The sequence below is a fragment of the Vespula vulgaris genome, chromosome 6, assembly GCF_905475345.1.
Source record: "Vespula vulgaris chromosome 6, iyVesVulg1.1, whole genome shotgun sequence".
Lineage (NCBI taxonomy): Eukaryota > Metazoa > Arthropoda > Insecta > Hymenoptera > Vespidae > Vespula > Vespula vulgaris.
This window is the reverse complement of record NC_066591.1, coordinates 2,921,768-2,933,499: the sequence shown is the minus strand read 5'-3', so window position 1 is coordinate 2,933,499 and position 11,732 is coordinate 2,921,768.

The window sequence follows — 11,732 nt, the reverse complement described above, 5'->3', positions numbered from 1 at the left end:
AAAAGGAAGATACGTTCTCACGTCGAGTTTTCATTTTGAAGAAACTACGAAAGGTAGATTTATTTATTAATATATAAAAGCAAACTTTCTACCTTATTCGTTCCCATTAATTAAAAAAAAAAAAAAAAAAAAAAAAGATTATTAAAAGAAAACAAAGCACCTCGATTGCGTGATTTCCGACGTTAAATAGGTTTATCCTTGTCTAGTTTTAGCTGAGATTTCTTTAAGGAAACAGGAATAAACTACGAGACAAGATGGACATATGGTACTTTGCTGGTTGGCACCAGTAGACCGCAAATAACTATTACAAAGAGACAGTACGTGTAAGAAAATAGCTATACGAGTAAGAAAGAAAGATGTGAAAGGCAAGAGAGAAAAAGAGAAACAGAGAAAGAGAGAAACCTCGACACGTCTCCATAGGTATAACAATGTGTATAAGAGAAGTTGTATTTTGTGTCTTCTAGTATGTTCGAAGAATGATGCAAATGTACCAGAAGACAGAGACAAAGACAGAGACAGAGAGAGAGAGAGAGGGAAGGAGGGAGAAAGAAAAAGAGATGAAGTAGAAGAGTCTAGAGGTACTAGAAATGTGCGAATAGTACTACTGACATATATATATATATATATATATATATATATATATATATATATATTCTTGGCTAAAGACATCATGCAGTCGAAAGGAACAATCATCTAAAAGTGAACACGTTCAAAGGAAGATGTGTAGGTAAAAGAGAAATAAAAAAGAAAAAGAGCGAAAAAACAACAAGGAAAAGAAACGTAAGAAGCAAAGCATTCTTTCTCGTTTCAAAGCTTTCATCTAACAAACGAGCTTGATGAATAATAGCACTCATCTCTTAACATCAAAATGCGCTTCTTTTATCACAAAATCGCGAAGAAATTAGTCTCAAGCTATTCCGACTCGGTCCAATTCGTCGTGAAAAACATTACTCTTTTCTTTTGTTTTCCTCCATCGAAAGATAAATCTTGTCTTTCATCGAAAGCATTTTCGATAATAACCCTCCTGATTTATCGCGGCTTCGTAGTGGTTTCGAATTTTCCAGCAGAACGGAATACGACGCTGACATTATAATTTACGATGGAACGAGCTCGTTACGATTCAATGATCCAAGAGAGAGAAAGAGAGAGCAAGAACGAAAGAAATAATTGTAACGGAAGACCGAAATGCGTGTGCATTGCTCGTTAGAGGTGCACTCATTAACATAAATCCATTGAAAAAAATTGTGACTGCGATGTATGAAGTAACTAAGTCCAGTTATAATGCACATCTTCATCGTTAGGTTTCTTTTTTTTCTGAAGTCAATCTTTTTATTTTATTATTTTGATTTTATATTTTTTCTTTTTTGTTACAATCGATATATATATATATGTGTGTGTGTTTTATATAGATAATTAAATAATAATATTAATAATTACCTATCAATAATTATCAGATTTCGATGGGATTTTATGTAAATTTTATTCACAAACGAAGATAGGTAAAGCGGTCATTATGAAAGGGATTTTTAACATCCTGTTCCGATGCAACTCGAATTGGTAGTCATCAATGGATTAGAATTAGATACTCACGAACGAATGAGGCAACATCTGGTGTTGGCCTGTGTTGCAGCACGTAGACGAAATGCGAAATACGTGCAGGCAGCGCAATACAATTAACGTTGTGTACACGTCCACCTTGGAATCTTCTTGAATTTAAAATCAACTTCTAAAGTAGCAGTCGTGCTAGGATTCTTCAGGTAAAGAAACAAAGAAGAGGAAAGGGGATAGGAACAAACTAAGTGAAAAGGCGAAAGGGAGAAAGAGAGAAAAAAGAGAAAGAGAATGATATTTCAGTTTACTTTAAGACAATTTCTCTCATCCCTTTTCACTTTGTTTCGCTATCGTTATTTCTTTGGTAAATGGAAAGGAAAATTTACACTTTCTGGAAAAGAAAGCGTCAAGCCGGAAACGATAGAATTACCGATGATCAGTAAAGTGCAAATCATCCGAACGTTTCTTTCGTACGACGTGGAACTGCTTAGTAATTTTTTCAGCTTTACTTTTGTCTTCTCTTCATTTTATTCATTTCCTTAATCCTTTATGTCTTACAGACAACAAATAGTATTTTAGTATCAATAGATTTTTTAATCAAAGATCTTTGATTAATTAACTTTATAATAGCGAGACATGTGAAAAGCATAACTTGATATTTTTACAAAGTATTGTGCATAACAGAATCAATAGCTATATGTTCGTGTACGTTTATCGATTAGTCGATAAATTCACACATTCGCATTAACATTGTTACTCTCGATGTACTCGATTCCATCGATCTTCCATTTTCATCCGACCGTTTTCCGGTCATCATCGTTAATCTTCTTCAAGTAGATCTTTGCTGAGATAATCGGAAACATATTTACGTTTGTTACACATGTCTTTGACGTAGATAATCCATTGACGATAGGTTCTTAACAAGCGAATACAAAACACGTAAGAATTCTGCATATATAATACTTAAAACAAATCGATTATTAAAATTACAGGCCGAGTATAAGTATACTACTATTAGTATGAAGATGAATGATATCAGACGGGTGTATAAAAAAAAGGAAGCATGAGGAAGAAAGGAGAATAGGTCGCTTTAATCACTATAATTCTTTCGTGATACATACTTATGTATGGTCAATTTATCGCGTAATGAGTGCAAGCAACTTGAAGTTCAGGAAACATTGAGCTTATTATATGTAAAGTAGGCCACTATTATTGACGTCTTGATATCTCCAGAGGATAATAAAAAAGAATAATAATAAAAATAAAAGTTATTTATTAGACTTCGAAATGTTGCAATTTGTAAAAGAAAAGAAAAAAGATAAGAAAAGAAAAATCGAAATACCTAACAATTATTGTTGTGATTATTCGCATTATATAATGTACAATATTATTGTCAGCAAGTAGATAATAAAGTCTTCGTTATCCTTTGACAAATCTTACCACTCGTAATTTTGAACGAAGCAGACTATCGTTGCCGTATCTTCGTTGAAAAGGATGCAAGGAAGGAAAAGATCAAAGGAAAAGACTGGTTGGATCGTTACGTGATACGCAATTTTATCTTTTATCTGATGGATCGAGGAAAAGTAAGCCACCGAATATCTTACTCGTATAACGACGTAATCTCGAATCTGTAGAACTTGAGTCTCTTCGATTTCGAAGAATAATCTCTCGAAGATCCTAGACTAGCTATTACTCAATAGCGAACCAATTCGGTAGATATAGATAATGTACGAAGGTAAAGATTTTTCATTATTAGGTGTATACGTTTTCGATTAACAAAGGAAGTTTGCGGATATTCATCAGCTCGTCTTCTCTAAAGGGCTCGCACGGGTGTTTACCAAGAAGTTTATTGTAAGTCGATATACGTAGATACGGAGATAGATATATAGATAGATACAGAAAGAGAGAGAGAGAGAGAGAGAGAGATAGAGACTAGCTTAATTTCTGTAATATTACACAAACGAGAATATTCTAGTTGAGAATAATCGAGGCGTGTAGATCATAAACTGTTTTAAAGCGTTCCTTCAATAACTTTGTAGAGTTTGCTGTCACTTCAAACTATCCGATCATCACTTCGTAAATATGTAAATTGCAATGTTAATTTTCGATCATCGACAAAAACAATTGAGATAAAAGGATTTCATAGAAAATTTCAAATACATAGATTCAGTGATTTCTACGTTTCTCGTTGTAAGAAAAATATGCAAGAAAAATGATGACGTTGTAATCGAATGAGCATTAAGAAACAAATAACGAAAAGAATCTCGATTTTTCTGAAAGACGGGAAGACTAGAAAGTTAGAAAAAGAGAGAGAAACAGAGAGAGAGAGAGAGAAAGAGAGAGAGAGAGAAAGAGAGAGAAAGGTCAAAAGGGACGAATGACAAAATGTTTTGGTTGCATCGTCCCAAGTATATCCGCGGATATGTTCGTGCCACAGCGTTGCTGTTTTCCCTTGGTCGTGCGCGGTTATGCAAACGACCGCAAGTGCTTGCGTTGCATTTAAAAAGTTGAGAGAGAAAACATAGGAGGGCGAAGAAGACCGCGTACCACCGCGGACGTGCCTCTCTTGTGCTAGTGCTAAAAAGCTCGGCACTTGACAACGCTCGACACTCTCGACAGTGCAATTTACTTTTCCTCGCTTCGAGGACTCCTCGGATAATAAAAACGGAATTCGTAACCGGCTCTCCTCGACTTTTCTACCGAACTAACTGCCCTACCATAATTTTTCCTTTTTTTTTTATCTTTTCATTTTCTTTTTTTTGATGTTCATACAGGGTGTCTTATTTTCATTGACGTAGAAATTTGTTGGTAATTATATTTAACCTCGAAGATTTGCAAAGAAAACAACTTCAAATTCGAAATCACAAATTGAAATATTTCTGAACATGTCTTTCTTTTGTAAACAATTTATATCGATTTAGTATACAATTTTAATATAATAACACTTAAAGTAACTTGTAAAGTAACTTAAATAGTAAATTTATAAAGATTTAGTATACAATTTATAGATGTAGTAAACAATTTTAATATCGATTTTATCAAATCGAGAGATTCTCCCTGTATATTTCTAAAATAATCATTTCCAAAGGGAATGTAACGATGTAGCCGATATATCATGTAACATTTGTTAAACCCCTTTCAGAGACCGGCCTGCGCATACTTAATTCGAATATGACCACAAGGATTTTCAATGTTTCTTCGAAAAGCAAACCACATACTACTGGCTGTCGTACAAGCATTCTGCTATATCTCTCTTCACGACAACGACTACGTATTCGTTTCAAAGAACATACGTACATTTGTACGTGTGGTATGCTGGCATCGAAATCAAAGTTCGTTCTTTAAAACGCGTGATCTGAATTTCTATAAAGTTTCTCTTCGGCAAATTTGCTTTGAAATATGTCAAGGAATACAAGGGAGAAGAAAAAGAAGAAGAAGAAAGAAACGAAAAAATTTAATGCAAATATTATTTAATTCTTCAAATATAAGTTCCTTATGTAATTTTATTATTAAACATTTTTCTATTTTCTTTCGGTTACCTTCTCTTCCTTCTCTAAAATTATGAGAGAGAGAGAGAGAGAGAGAGAGAGAGAGAGAGAGAGAGAGAGAAAGAGAGAGAGAGTAGATATAATTCAATGAGTTAGATTCGAGAACGCATTAAGCGTATGATTTTAACGAACGAATTTACAACTGCGTCAATTCAATCTCCAGGAGGAAGTTTACAAGCAACGAAGTCATATACTGGGTGTATATGAAAAAGTTAGATCTTCTTAAAGCTGGAGATTTTAAGGATAAAAAAAGGTTTTATGAGGGTAGGGTAGAGAAAATATTAAAATCGAGTATCGATAGAATTTTGAAGCATCAATTCACCTGGTAAATTTCCTTCCTTAAAAAGATTAACTTTCCACGTGCACACTGTATACACACACACACACACATATAAAATATTCCTTGATCGCGTGCCATACAAGTTCACCCGTATCTCATCCATCTCTCGCCTCTTCGAAGACGAACATCTCTCACCCTTAAGTCATCCAGCTGTCGAGGATCAATTAATTTCCCTACCATTAAATCTCTTACGTTCCCAACGGGGAACACTGTTGCTACTACTACCAATATCTCGTCTTATAGTCTCAGCGAATAAAAGTGATATGGCCGTTGAAGAAAAGAGGGAAGAAAATATTATTTCTGATCGAGTCGACATATTACGTTCAACGTTTTTTCCAAAGCAAAAAGGGTACGAAAGGTCCTATGCGAAAGGCCGAAATTTATGGGACGTCAGAGTGGTGTTGTTGGCATGCCAACGACGAAATATTTCGGTGAAGCTAGCTTTATGCAAACGACTTTAAGAGCTTGTGTTCGCTTTAATAAGCGGAGAGCTAAAAGTAGAGAAGAAAAAAAAAGGAAGGAAAAAAGAAAGGTGAAATATATAAAATAGTTTCGAGATGCTTTTCAATGGTCTCCATGGTTCTGGTGATATTGTGCGTAACACGAGTTTGCGGCTGCCTACAGCAAACTTGTAAGCTCTTAACATTTGTTACTTTCATAAAATAACTTCATCTAGATACCAACGGAAATTTTGGTTCATTTAAAACACAATTCGGACTTCATTAACCAAGTTCCAAGTTTGGGTATATGTGAGTCTTATAATGAAAACGCGATAAAAGGATTTATAAGGTCGAGGGAATTCGATCGAAAAAAAGTTTGAAATGCAAATCGGATGGTAATTGCTACTTTTTCTTTTAGCAAACGAGATAGATGGATAGATAGATATGTAGGTGGATAAAACCGAATTGAGATGAAAAGAGAAAGAGAGGGAGAAATAGAGAGAGAGAGAGAGAGAGAGAGAGAGAGAGAGAGAGAGAGAGAGAGAGAGAGAAAGAGAGAGAGAAAAGAGAGCACTAGTTAAATTGGGATTAATCACACGTTATTCTTTCCCAACGTCAATTTATTCCATGGATTATTCATCTAGCGTGAGAGATCGATCAGCTCGAGAATATCTGCCAATTTTATAAGATCCATCAGAAAGAAACTGCATAGTACGATGTTGAATATACGTAAGAAATTTTTAAAAGATATTGTAAATCGTAAATGGTGGTAGACGTAAATTTCATTTATTAAAAAAGTAAAAGATTATATGTTTTTATGAAAAAAAGAGAGAAAAGAAAACAAAAAAGAAAGAAAAAGTATATATATATATATATATATATATATATATATATATATATAATAATACAAGAAAGCACGTAACGGATTATTGTTATCAAATTTTTACGATAAAAGAGTTTACCGCGCTGCTCGATTATTCAACGCGTGTTGCTCGGAATGAATTGGAGGTCATTAAAGTGAAAAAAAAAGAAGAAAAAAAAAATATTAAAATCCTCGCTTCGATGGAGAAACGATAATCGAATTTTCGGATTATCGTTCATCAGATATTGGAATAGGTATATTTTGTAAGTGTGTAGCGAGAAATCGTATAGAACTTGCATACATACACACGCGCATACACATATGCATGTACATATAGTTACATACATCGAAAGTATTGAATTTCATGTAAAAAAGAAAGAACATCAGAAACGGAGGCGGACACGAACGAACGAATCGGTCACTAGATTTTATCTCGTATTTGTAAGAACGGATACTGTTTGGAGAGACAACCAATATCTAAGGTGGTATAACCGTGATGTCGTAAGAAGTTATGGGAAGGAGCACAAAGACTATACGATCCTTGCTATTGGTTCTACGGGGGCTTCTTACTTTGTTTATCCTACAGTGAGACTTGAAATTGGATGACGCATAGTACGTACCTCGCCCTTCTGATCCTTCTTCCTGTTCAGTTCCTGTCCAGAAAACGTCCGGCTTAGATATCGAAAATCTAGCAGATAATATTTTCTATATGGAATATCTGTACTTTAACTGGAAAAAGATTTTCTCCGTTTGAATTTTAACGGGTCAAGCTTAGCCGATATTCAAAGAAATATTCGAGTCCTTTGTGTACGTTGATATGAACATCGACTTAGTTCGTAATAACTCGAAATTAATTACACAAGTTTAATATTAACTTTCCTACGCTTCCTTCGAGACTATTTTGTCCATTTTAAAAGACGAATAATTTGATGTTAATGCATATTTATTGCAAGCAACTTTTTTGACCTCGTCAGCGAACGACTTGTTTGCCAACGGCAAGTTTCTATTGCATCGAATACTTTGACGAAGAACGAATTAAAACAGAATTCTTGTCCTATTTTCTTTTGGAATTCTCGGTAAGAGAAGAACAAAATTTCGATATCACGAGATGGTGGTAAAATTGAAGAAAGAGAGAGACAAAGAGAATAAGAGAGTTGAAGAAGTTGCTGGTAGTTCAGTTAGCGAGCCTATCTAGCTGAAAATTACTCTCGGATAAGATATTCTCTCTCTTTCTCTTTCCCTCTGTCTCTTAGCATCTAACTCATTGTCGTATTCGAGCAAACTTGTAACGACCGCACTTAAGAATTCGTCTTTGGTTTTACTTGATAGTTATACATCATAAGCCCCGAAACATTCTTCCTCTTGAGCTTGTGCATGTGCATTTTAGTCAGCATCGAATTCGAGTAACTACTTTCTCTATCTCTTTCTCTCTTTCTTCCTCGTTGAAGCTGGATAGGATAGATGGAGTCGTTGAATTTTCGAGGGTTTCGTCGCATCCTTCGAAAGGACTCGCCTTACTCGGTTTATTCCTTTGTCATCGCATCCCTACGGTTCGCTCTATCCTTTCTTTTTCTTTCTCGATAACCGAATATAGAGACATTTCCGAAGTGTCTGCATGCCGTTCTCTATATCTTTCTATCTCCTTTATTCCACGCTTTTTCTTTCGATTAGATCTCGAGGATTTTTCTCGAAGAAAGACCGAATTGAATTTCTAGTTGAATTCGAACGTTCAAAATAATTTCAAAATCGTTCGAATGTTGTATTTAGTAGAATTATTAATACATATCTTTTATACGACAGATCGATAATAGACAATACCAACGCATAAATTTTGTATCGAATTGATAACAATTATCGAGGAAATCGTTCATTGAATTTTAATTTCTCTTTGATGCATTTTAATTCCCGTGTATGTTAAAATGATAAAAAGAGAGAGAGAAAGAAACGTTATGCTTTTCATGATAAATACTAAAGGAACAATTTTAACAAATAAACCTCTCGGGTTTCTTCGAAACATTTGATCGGATAAAATATTATATAAAGATATCTTAAATAAGAACGTGCACAGTGACAATTTTGAATCGATTTACAATACATTGTCTTAACAATTTTATAAATAATTATAAATTATTCCCAAAATATGTATGATGTTAGGTTTACGTAACCATGTAGATCTTAATAATCAAAATCACGAGAGGTTCGCGTCCTATCGAATATTTTCGAACGTTAACTGTTGCAAGATATCTACAAGGAAAGGTTGTTCATTGTATTATATTAGGAAATACGTTAACCCGCTTTGAAACGAGTTGCTAGTCTTGCACCAATAACCCGTCATACTAACGTCGTATCGTGTCTTCGTTCGGGCAACATTAACGAACGGGTTAATCTTCTTATCGTTGAATTTCATATCCCTTCGATAATCGACAATATAAAATTTATTGTTATATTGCTCCTTGTCCTGCTTTTTATTATACGTCCCTTTCTTAACCCCCTTTTTTTTCAATCATCATTTCGAAAAATCAGGGAACAAAGTAAAGCTCGACTTATATGCTTCGACTTTATAGATAACAATTACTTGTAAAAATCGCTGAAGAATCGACGTCATTAACGACGATCGAGACGATAATCCGCTTTTCCTTGAATTTTTCGAAAACCGTCCGTGAAGTCGTTTCAACGAAGTTACTCTCTCTCTCTCTCTCTCTCTCTCTCTCTCTTTCTCTCTTTCTTTTCTCCTCAACTTCAATATTTTTTCCTTCTTTTTTTTGCCTTTCTTTTCTTCCTTCTTTCTTTCTTTCTTTCTTTCTTTCTTTCTTTCTTCCTTTTCACCTACTCTTTACCACCTATTCTCCGTTCTTTGCAGTAACCGTAAAACGTGCCTCGAGAGAAAAGAAGAGAGAACGAAACTCCAAAAAGTAATACGGAAAGCGTCGCATTGGGGATAGAAAAATACCTTTTTAATAGACTTCGTGAGGAGGATCTTTCTCGGTGGTGGATAATTGTATATCGCTTTGTCCTTTGTCCTTTTTATCTTTTGAAAATCGTTCGATTGGAGCTTTCGATTAAAAATATTAAAGGATTTAACGATTATTAATGAAAATTTGATAGAAACTTTCAATTATTATTAATGTTCTGTTCTTTTTTCTACGATTTCTTCCAGATTTCAAGTCATGATTTTATCTTTCGTTTAGATCTATTAAAAAACATTATGAGCTTTTTGTTTGAACAATTTTGCAGTAGAAAAAAAAATGTATAAAGTAATCAATTCTCATTTATATCTCATGTGAGCAATTATAACAGATTCGAAATGATCATCGTAGACGGTTCGTCGCTCTACCATCGTCGAATTAATTTCAATGACCAGGATGTATTTTCATACATCGTATCGCGTCAAACGGTAGCGAGCACTCTCCCTCGAGGCCACATTAGAGAATGCGTTAATCCGCTTTACGTTCCGGATCATGCAGATACGTTCGGACACTGTCGATGCTTGCCATTTACAATTCCGAAAGCTCGACGTGTGATGTCCGATGTCGTTATTGTTTCAGGTACTTATATAAGACAAGATAACATGTTATGATTTTGAACAGACAAATGATACTTTCATCTGTTTGTTTAAATATTTCTTTATTTAATTATCTTACTTAATACTCAACCAATCGATCTAAAAATTAATCTTAAGAACTGAATAGAGAATAATTTCTAAGTCAATGGTTATATTATTATAATTTTTGCAATGTTTCTACTAATGTTTATATTATAGTGAATACTTTTGTATAAATTTGTAAGCTCTTTGTATTATCTTCGTAGATAAGTACAACATGTACGATTATCGTCATCGTACCAATCTTAATAGATTCGAAGATTAATCAAAGATTCTGAAGAATTTAGATTCAGAAAAAAATATTCTTACGTCGATCGAATCTTGATATCCTCAAACATGAAAATACGTTCGTTTACGAATGTATTCGGTCCGAAATGGGATGGTAAAAATTTAAGCGCTTATTGTCACAAAGTCGGCGAACAATAATTCCCGATTCTCATGTATTATGGATGCGAGCTAAGAGTGGATAGTCCTACTGGGATAGCGACAGGATGCTCCATGTTTCTCAACAAGACATCGACACGCCGATGGAACGTCGAAGCATCCTTGGCGCAACTTTACCCTCAGTTCTACCCCTACCATCATTCCTTAACGTGGTGAATAGTCCGAGCGTTTACTTTGGCTTGCGTACCATTCGCAGTTGAATTGGACTTTCTCGAAATGAATTGTCTTTGCTGTGAGAACAAACTTAGGTTTACATTGTTACGACGTGACCAATATTTACCGAAAAGTTTTATGAGAACAAACATTCTCAAAATAAGTATCGTATTTTTAAAATATTCTCGTATTATAAAACAATTTGTTCGAGTAGTCTTATCTAATGCGTAGCGAATAATAAACTTTCTATCTAGCGGCAATAATTATTGACTGATTGGATACAAATTCTTTAGAGAAAAGTTTTTAATTCGAACTTTGATTCATTTATCATTATTTTTATGTCGTCCCAAATACCTATATGCCTTTCGATTAATCGTCTTTATAATTTATTCGACAAAAAACATAGAGCTCTAGCTCTCGTCCGGTCAAAATTTTGTTTAAATATTCATATGCTTGTACCAATTATTTCGAGCTCAACAGTTAAGCACGATAAAGCGGCAGGCTCCGTATTTTGAAGAATGTACCGCGTCATTCTGGCGGCTCGTTATTACGGTAATTTTATCCGCAGACATAAATCATCCGAGTATTTATCTAACCTCATCTTTCTTCTTATACTTACTCGGCAGCGGTCCAGTCACCTGGAAATGAATCGCCGAAAGCGGTGCCAACTCCTCAGGAACCCTCTGCAGATTCTGATCCCCGATTTCTCACTGAGGTTGAACTCATAGTTGATGCGATTTGTTTTATTATTCTAGTACCGTAGGCGCGTATTTTTTTATTCAAACAGTAATTT